The sequence below is a fragment of the Asparagus officinalis genome, chromosome 7 (genome assembly GCF_001876935.1).
Source record: "Asparagus officinalis chromosome 7, Aspof.V1, whole genome shotgun sequence".
Classification (NCBI taxonomy): Eukaryota; Viridiplantae; Streptophyta; class Magnoliopsida; order Asparagales; family Asparagaceae; genus Asparagus; species Asparagus officinalis.
In genome coordinates, this window is record NC_033800.1 from 93,643,116 (window position 1) to 93,652,261 (window position 9,146).

Sequence of the window (9,146 nt, forward strand, 5' to 3'; positions counted from 1 at the left end):
GTCAACGCACAATCCATCCCTCTGTGAATGCAATAACTCTTGCCAGATTTTCCCCAACTTTGGCATTTCATAACCTCCGCTTCTTTTCTTTTGCCGTGCTTGACCTGGCATACACTAAAGTTAATAAACATATAAAATAGATAATAAATAGTAAAACCCGGATTTATGGTTGATATGTCGACAATGTTATGCAAATTTCTCGTTCGAGATCCAAAACGATGTCATTGACCTTCCAAACACATGTATACATTTAGAATGGATATGAATGTTATGTAATTGACTTGATTGCGTAGGTGTACGTTAATTGACAGATGACCGGGGCTTTTCCCTTTTTGTTCCCCCTTTTGCAAGCAGCAGTAGCTCTTTGCAGCTGGCTGACTGCAGCCAGCCAGCCTCAAGAGGACTGCAGCAGCAGCTCAGAGCTGCTGCTGTCTGCCCCACAGCAGCAGCTCAGAGCTGCATGCTGTTAGACAGCTCTCTAGTTGCTGGCCTGCTTGCTAACATCAGCAGCATCTTTGAGCTGCTGCAGCAATTAAGTTTAAGAAATGGACTTGTATATTTTAGCCTTCTCGTCTGTTCTAACCATTTAGTTTTGCTGGGCCGCAAGAGAAAATCCACCATGCATACAGATAAATCTTTGAGCTCATCCGTGTTTCGCTCAATATTGCAGTGAAATAAATTCACTGGCGTGATATAAGAGTCATACGACATATATTCTTGTGAGGGCTCACGCACATATTTTGAAGGGCTCAATTGTCCATTAGCAAAGATGTACCTTAAATTTGCAACTATACCATTTGAAAGCAGCCAAAAGTAGTCCCCAAATTGCCCTTTTCCCCTCTTTTGGCCAGGCAGCAGGCCAGCTGCCAAGCCAGCCAGCTTGCTTTGAGCTGCCTGACTGCCAGCAGATTTCAAAGACTGCTGACTCCAGCAGCAGTTCAAAGAGCGACTGCAGTCCAGCAGTTCAAAGAGAGCTGCTGCTTGTTGCAGACAGCTCTCTGAGCTGCTGTCTGCAACAGCTCTTTTGAGCTGCTGTCTGCAGCAGTAGCAGTGCTATCCTGTCATTTCTGATTCTTAATCCCAAAACAGCTGACTACCTCATCATGAATGTGGTGGTAGTCATCATATTGTGATACAGTTCCGATTAAATATGTACTGTAGTTTAATAGGTACACGACTACATTAAGCGAACATTTACATATTTGACATATAATGCAGGAATGTGGCTATTTCGAAGTCACACACACTAGTACAATGAACAAATGTCATTGATAATTTGGATAAAAAGTGGATTCATATACTTTGCTGTAATAAACCGTCAATGTCACACAAGGAACCAATTTTTGTTCACCTATAGCCGGTTGCAATGGCACATGCCTTAGAAAGTCAACAAAGGGAACCTTTACAAGGCATGCACTTCACAGAGAATCAGATAGTAGCCTTTAGGTATTGATACAAATGCCATGCCTGAGAAAACTAAGTGGATCTTTGAGATGAATCAAGAACTAAAAGAAGAATTGCAGAGTGAACAGATTTGGAACTGCGCCATCTAATAAAACAGAAGGAACGCATTAGATGTATTCAAAAAACACTCTCGGTACATACATAAATTTAAGTTACAACAAAACAGAGCAACAGGCCATAAGACTACTTAATGGAACTGCACCAGGACTGGCTGGTGTATATAATGGGTTAACTTCCCCAAAGTTTTGGCCCCCACTGTTTTCTGTCCTAGACTTGCATATATGTTATATATAAAGAGAACATGGATATTTTGGAGCTATTAACTGAGATACACAGTAGTTTATTGAGCGTGCTTCCCTTTCACACAGCTCTCTGAGCTGCTGTCTGCAGCAGTAGCAGCTCTGCAGACAGCTCTCTGAGCTGCTGTCTGCAGCAGTAGCAGCTGCTTCTCCTGTCATTTCTATTCTAATCTCAGAAAGAAGACTTGGTTTCCAGATAACACATGACATGAAGTTAGAAGATGAGGAACATCAAACGGATATTTGCTAGCATAAAAAATATAGCATGGGGAGAAATGGCATTAGCAAAGAAAAGTTCAAAAATTATTTGTGTTTTCTTGTTAAGCAACGTAAACGGATCCCATTTGAAAGAGAGATGCATAGCTGTTTTCTTCAGGAGAAAAATTTAAGAAAACACGTACCATTATCATCATGAGTGCCATCAAATTCTCCTGTATTGTCTTCTATATTGTGTTCTTCGTTGGAAGCAGAATACTCAACTCTACTCATCTAAATAGTTAAAAATCCAAAACACAAAGTATGACATCAATTATCAAATCTAACTTCACAAGTTTTTCAATAATTTATTAACTAAACACTTTCAAAAAAAATGCATGAGTAGTAAATCCAATGAATAACAAATGAAACAAGTGCAATTTCAAAAGAATCAAGTCTACTAATAATACAATCACAAAATCTACTAATTCAATTCTTCTTCACTGTCCTCACTTTCATCATCTTCGTTTTCCTCATCATCATCCCCAAGCTCTTCCTCATTACCTACAGAATCATTAGCAACTGGTAGTGGTAACTGCTTATTAACAAAGGTTCCACGGATATCAGTTCTAACTTGTAATTCTTCATCATCTAGTGCCCGATCATCAAGATTTGGTACGGCATAACAATCATCTGAATTTAATGGGTTGGACATACTTGATGATCCATCATCACTCTCCATGACATCAAAGAAATCCCTCGGGCTTAATTTAACAGCAACATTCCAATCCATGTCTTTTGGATCACAAACATAAAACACTTGTACAGCTTGTGAAGCTATTATAAATGTATCGTTGTTGTGTGCCAAGTGTTTAAAATTCACTAAGGTGAAACCATAATTATCAAGCTTCTTCCCAGAGTTGCTGACCCAATCACAATCAAATAACACCACTTTACATCCATGACCTTCAGGCTCTCCAGGAAGACCATAATCACATTCGTAAATATTCTTTAAAACTCCATAGTAGTCAACATTACCGGACCATAATCACATTCGTAAATATTCTTTAAAACTCCATAGTAGTCAACATTACCGGTAATCGGATTGTTGTCCCTCACACTAGAATAACTTGCTTTAAAACTCCATAGTAGTCAACATTACCGGTAATCGGATTGTTGTCCCTCACACTAGAATAACTTGAAGTTTGTGCAGAAACAAAGACTCCACAATTTTGATTTTTATGGTTGTCATCAATTGATTTAATCCGGAATCTGCAACCATTAACAATGCATGTTTTATATTGCTTCACAGTCATATTAGGACCATTAGCAAGTCGACGTAAATCTTCCGTTGCGGAAGAATCGCCTTTTGCATGCAAATCATTCACCTGAGGCAATAATTAACAAAGTCAATTATATATTACAAAAAAGTGTGGTACAAAAAATGATAATTGTATAACTACGAAGTTGTAGCTTACATGGTTCTGGAACCAAGTAGGAAATTCCTTATTTCTCAAATTCTCTACTTCTCGAACAGTTTTTCGTCGGTGGATTTTGCGCAACTCCGCCATCATTTTTCTATTAAAGTTAACCATAACAGATAAGTACGAACTTAAAATTCACTTAATGAACTAGACATACCAAAAAAAAAGCTAAACATCTAATAAAATATCTCACTCTAGAAATGGATAGACTTCGGTGCAATTGAACAAAATATATTTGCGACATTGCTCCCATACACTTCTTTCAAGATCTACTTGTGTGGCTTTACCCACACAACGACCTGAGTATGCAAAGATTGACAAGCCTTCACGAGGGGTAGAAACATCGGCATTACGACCACGACGAGTACGACGAGTCTCAATGTCTGATAAGTACATGGAGCAAAATGCCAAAGCCTCGTCTGCAAGATATCCTATGCAAATGCTTCCTTCCGGATAATTTTTATTTCGAACATATCGTTTCAATGTTTGTAAATACCTTTAGAGAGGAAAAAAGCATTAACTGAGTTATAGAAGGCAAGTAAAATTTAGAAGCAAAAAGTTCAATAATTTTTTTTTGTGTTTTACCTTTCAATGGGATACATCCATCGATATTGGACTGGTTCAGCAATAGCAGCCTCGTGGGCGAGATGAACTAGTAAGTGAACCGTTATATCAAAGAATGAAGGAGGGAGCATTTTCTCCAAATAACATACGGTCAATGCAATTCTATATTCCAAATGCTTGAATGATGCTTCAGATTCTTTCTTACTGCACAACCGTCTAAAGATTGCACTTAACTCAAGCAAAACAAGAGTAAGTGGTCTAGGCAAAACCCTTCGTATCGCAAGCGGGAGTAATTGGTGCATTATAACATGATGATCATGACTCTTCAAACCATGTATTTTTTGATCCTTCACATCAACAGACCTCGCAACATTTGATGAGTATCCATCAGGAACTCGCACCTTCGATAACACAAGACAAAATAGTGTCTTTTCTTCATTAGTCATAGAGAATATTGCAGGAGGTAAGTATGTCCTAGCTCCCACACGAATTGGATGGAGACCTTTCCTTATATTGAGAAGTTCTAGGTCAGCACGAGCTTCAAGTCCATCCTTTGTCCTTTTAGAAGTGCCCAACAATGTATACAAAATTTTTTCTGATACGTTCTTCTCAATGTGCATCACATCTAGATTATGACGTATCAAAAGATGCTCCCAATATGGTAAAGAAAAAAAAAATACTTTTCTTTTTCCATGGATTATTAGTACCATTTCTTGGTTCTTTGGAGGCGGCAAAAGTATTTCTTTTCCTTTTCTTTTTTCGTGTAATATCATCAGTTTCAGATTCTGAAGTTGGTGATTTCCCAAAGGTAAAGATCAGATTAGACATTTGTGCTATACACTGGGCCCCGGTCAACATCTTTGGTGCTTGACCCCTCTCGCATTTGCCATCAAATGAAGCTCCATCATTTCGAAATCTATGCGTTATGGGCAAAAATCTACGATTACCCAAATAACATTGCTTTTTACAATTAGGCAAGCGTTTGGATACTGTTTGATGATGACACTGAGGACATGCAAGCTTCCCCTTCGTGCTCCATCCCGAAAGATTCGCATATGCAGGAAAGTCATTTATTGTCCACAACACAGCAGCTTTCATGTTGAATGACTGATTGGAAAACACATCATAAGTGTTGGCACCAACCTCCCATAACTCCTTTAGCTCATCCATTAAGGGTTTCAAGTACACGTCAATATCATTTCCAGGTGCATTAGGGCCCGGAATAAGTAAAGAAAGAAACAAGAAGGGTTGCTTCATGCACATCCACGGAGGCAGATTATAAACAGAAATTACGACGGGCCAAGTGCTATGATCACTACTCATATGTGCAAAAGGATTGAACCCGTCGCTTGCCAAACCCAATCTTACATTTCGAATTTCAAATGCAAAATTCGGGTACAACGAATCTAAATGCTTCCAAGCTGGAGAATCTGACGGGTGTCTCATAAATCCATCTTTAGGGCATTCGGTCGCATGCCATCTCATATATTCTGCAGTATGTTTTGACATATACAACCTTTTCAACCTCGGTGTTAGTGGAAAATACCGAAGAATCTTAGCTGATACTTTTTTGCTAGAATTATCCCCAGTTGAAGTATCCCCAACTCTTGTTATTTTTTTCACTTGATATCTTGACGCACCACATGTAGAGCACACAGTTAAGTTTGCTGTCTCTTTCCAAAACAACATGCAGTCGTTAGGGCAAGCATCAATCTTCTCATAAGTAAGGCCCAAATTATCAATAATCTTTTTAGCTTGTGAAATAGATCATGGCAAACAATTTCCCTCAGGCAACATATCTTTAAAAAGCTCTAAAAACATATCAAAAGCCTTGTTAGTCACATTTCCCAAACACTTGATCTGGTATAATTTTACGACGGCATCCAATTTTTTATACTTCTTGCATCCTGGATACAACTCCTTATCAGCTTGTTCAAGTAACTTAAAAAATCGCTCTGCCTCGGGTGTTCGACCATCAAAAACAGGTTGCCTCGATGACCCTACGTTCTCACCAATATTTGGTTGCACAAATGTTTCATTAAGGAAATCATGCATTTCACCTACATCTCCTCCTTCAGCAACATCCATTTATAGGGATGGAATACCTCTCTAGGAAGCTGAGTACTCTCAAAAATGATAAATCATTCAAGTTTCATCCTAAATGTGGTCGATTAGGGATTACTCACTTATCCTTTGCAGATGATCTTCTCCTCCTTGCAAGAGCTGATATCCATTCTATAATGAAACTGCACATCTGTCTTAAGTTCAGCAGGGTATCTGGGATGGAAATCAACCCTACAAAATGTTCAGTTTATGTCAGTGGTGTTGAGGACAGCTTAAAAATCCAGATTTGCAATCTGCTCAATTTTCCTGAGGGAACTTTACCAGTTAGATATTTGGGGTTACCTCTTATGTCTAAAAGGCTATCATTCATTGATTGTTCACCACTCATCAACAGGATTTCAGATCAATTTATTCAGTGGAAAAAGAGGAGATTTCTCTCATACGCAGGGAGATTGCAATTAATAAAATCTGTCATCTTGGGTGTTCAAACATTCTGGACGAGTAATTTTATCCTGCCTATGAAAGTACTTGAAAAAATAGACAGTCTATGTTCATCCTTCCTATGGAACAACAATATTCATCAGGTTTCCTGGTCTGATGTTTGCAAAAGCAAAAAACATGGAGGCTTGGGGCTCTTCTCTGCAAGGGACTGGAACTATTCTGCTGCACTTAAGCTCATCTGGATGATCCATATGAAAAAAGATCTGCTTTGGATCAAGTGGGTTCACGAAAATTATATACACCAATCAGATATATGGCATGTACAAAACAAAGCTTCGGACTCCTGGGTGTGGAGACAGCTCCTAAGAGCTAGAGACAAGATGTTGATCAAGTTTGGATCTGTCAGCAATCTCACAAATTTCATCAATAGCTGCTGTTTTAATGGTAGGCTTAAAATCTCCTCTATCTATAACCTGTTCAATAGCTCTGCTCAAATTTCCTGGTACAACACAGTTTGGGAGGGGTGGAACTACCCAAAACACTCTTTTGTGCTATGGCTTTCTACTCTTTCCAGATTGTCAACACAGGACAGGCTAATTAGGATGAGGATACTCAATACAAACCACTGTGTTTTGTGTCCTTCTGATCAGCAAAAAGAGGAAACTTGTCATCATCTCTTATTTGAATGCATATATTCAGCCCAAGTATAGAACAGTGTGATGGATTGGTTGAAATTTAAATGGAGGTCTTGCAATTGGACTTGTCTACTAAACTGGTATGCTCATAATCTTAAGGGCAAGGGGTTCATGAAGAAGATTAAGAGAATGGCTCTAGCTGCAACAGTTTATTTTGTGTGGCAAGAAAGGAATTTGAGATTATTCCAAGGAAAAAATCGCAGCCCTGACATTCTCCTTCGAGTAATCAAGATTGCCATTCTTTCAAAAGTTTTGAATGAGGATATACCGATACATTTCAAAGAGGAAATTGGGAGGATGTAACTGTAAATACTTAGAGTGACAGTTTTGTTTCTCCAGGCTGTTTCAATGCCGGAGATTTTGATGTTCTAAACATTCTTTACAAGGACATGTGATCTTATCTTTACGACTAGACTTGGCAAGGGCTTCATCTACAAATAAGTTCAACCCTGCAACATAATCTGGACTTCGGCGATCAAAATGTACCCAACTTTTATCCATTGTTTAACTATTTTGCAGAACAGAACACCAAATTGAACCTATTCACACATGCAAAACCTATTCAGTCAATGGTCAGAACTAAGTAAAAAAATGGAAAGAGATAGAGACAAACATCAAAATCCTAATGTGAAATGGGGAATACAACAGAAGTGAAAACAGTCTATCTGATGCATCAAGTTTGACATCAGTTTATATTGTATAATTAGATGTATGGTATCTAAAAAATATTGGGGAAAAAATGAATCAAGAAATACAGAAATGACTAAGCCAGTGGAAAACACATATGCAAAAGGATTGGTTCAATAAAATTGGACCAATCATACTTACTTTCTATACAGTGTTCTAATAGAATCCTAAATATGTTGATGATCTGAACTATAATAATCTGAATTAGTAACAAAACCAATGTCAAAGAGAGATGCAGTGTAACAAGATGACATATTTTATGAAATTCTGCAGTAGAGAACCTGTCATCTCCTAGTTCCTCCCTGTATGATTTTCTATGATATGAGGATCAAGGAATATAAGAGTCATGCATCATGAACTTCTTGAATCAGCTCCAATATATTCCCCATCACTTAAGCGTACAACTTAGATGGAGCCATTGCTAATAAATATTAGAAAGCACATTCTAAAGATGGAAGGTATCCCTTAATCATGTCCACAAAAAAGTATATATTATATATTAAGTCATGGACCCTTAGAGCATAATGAAATCAATGTGGTCGGTAGTTCTATAGAATGAGGTTAATTGTGTGATGCTCCACAAGGGAACATGAAAGGTCCAACGTGGCCTTGTGCTAAACACCAGTTTCTATCAAAACCAATGTTTTCCATAACTGTGAAGGATAAACTCAAGACAACTCTTTTGTGCTCTGTGTCCTATTGAGTGAGGCAAAACATTTTCTATTCTATCAAGGTGTAAAATAAAAAACTTTTTGTACTATTTTAGACTTGCGATTAACTCCTCTTGATCAATGGTGGGCTAGGGCATTTTGTAAAATTTAAGCAGGTAAGAGGGTTCATTTGAAAAACAAGTAGAAGAAATGAATTTTAGCTTAACTCATTGAGACCCGAGAGTTTTGGTAATAAATCTTGATAGAAAGGAGAGCTTTCTGCAGTTTTTTCATTGGAGAGTCATATATATTTGCTCATGTTTAGAATTCAGGTAAGGACAACAAAGCTCAGAGGCTCTTTTTTGCTCCTTTATTCTTTTCACCACAAGCATATTTGAGATTTAAACTTGATATCCTCCAAACAACACAACCCTTCATCATCTATAGATAAAAAAATTAATCCACTTGTTCATGGGGGAGGGCAGTGATTGAAACATGATGAAGAATTCAATATGCAAATTACTGATGCATGTATCAAAGTAACACTTAGTAGCCCAAATGTCTCCTATGGATAGCAACTACAAAATAAAAATTTACAATGAT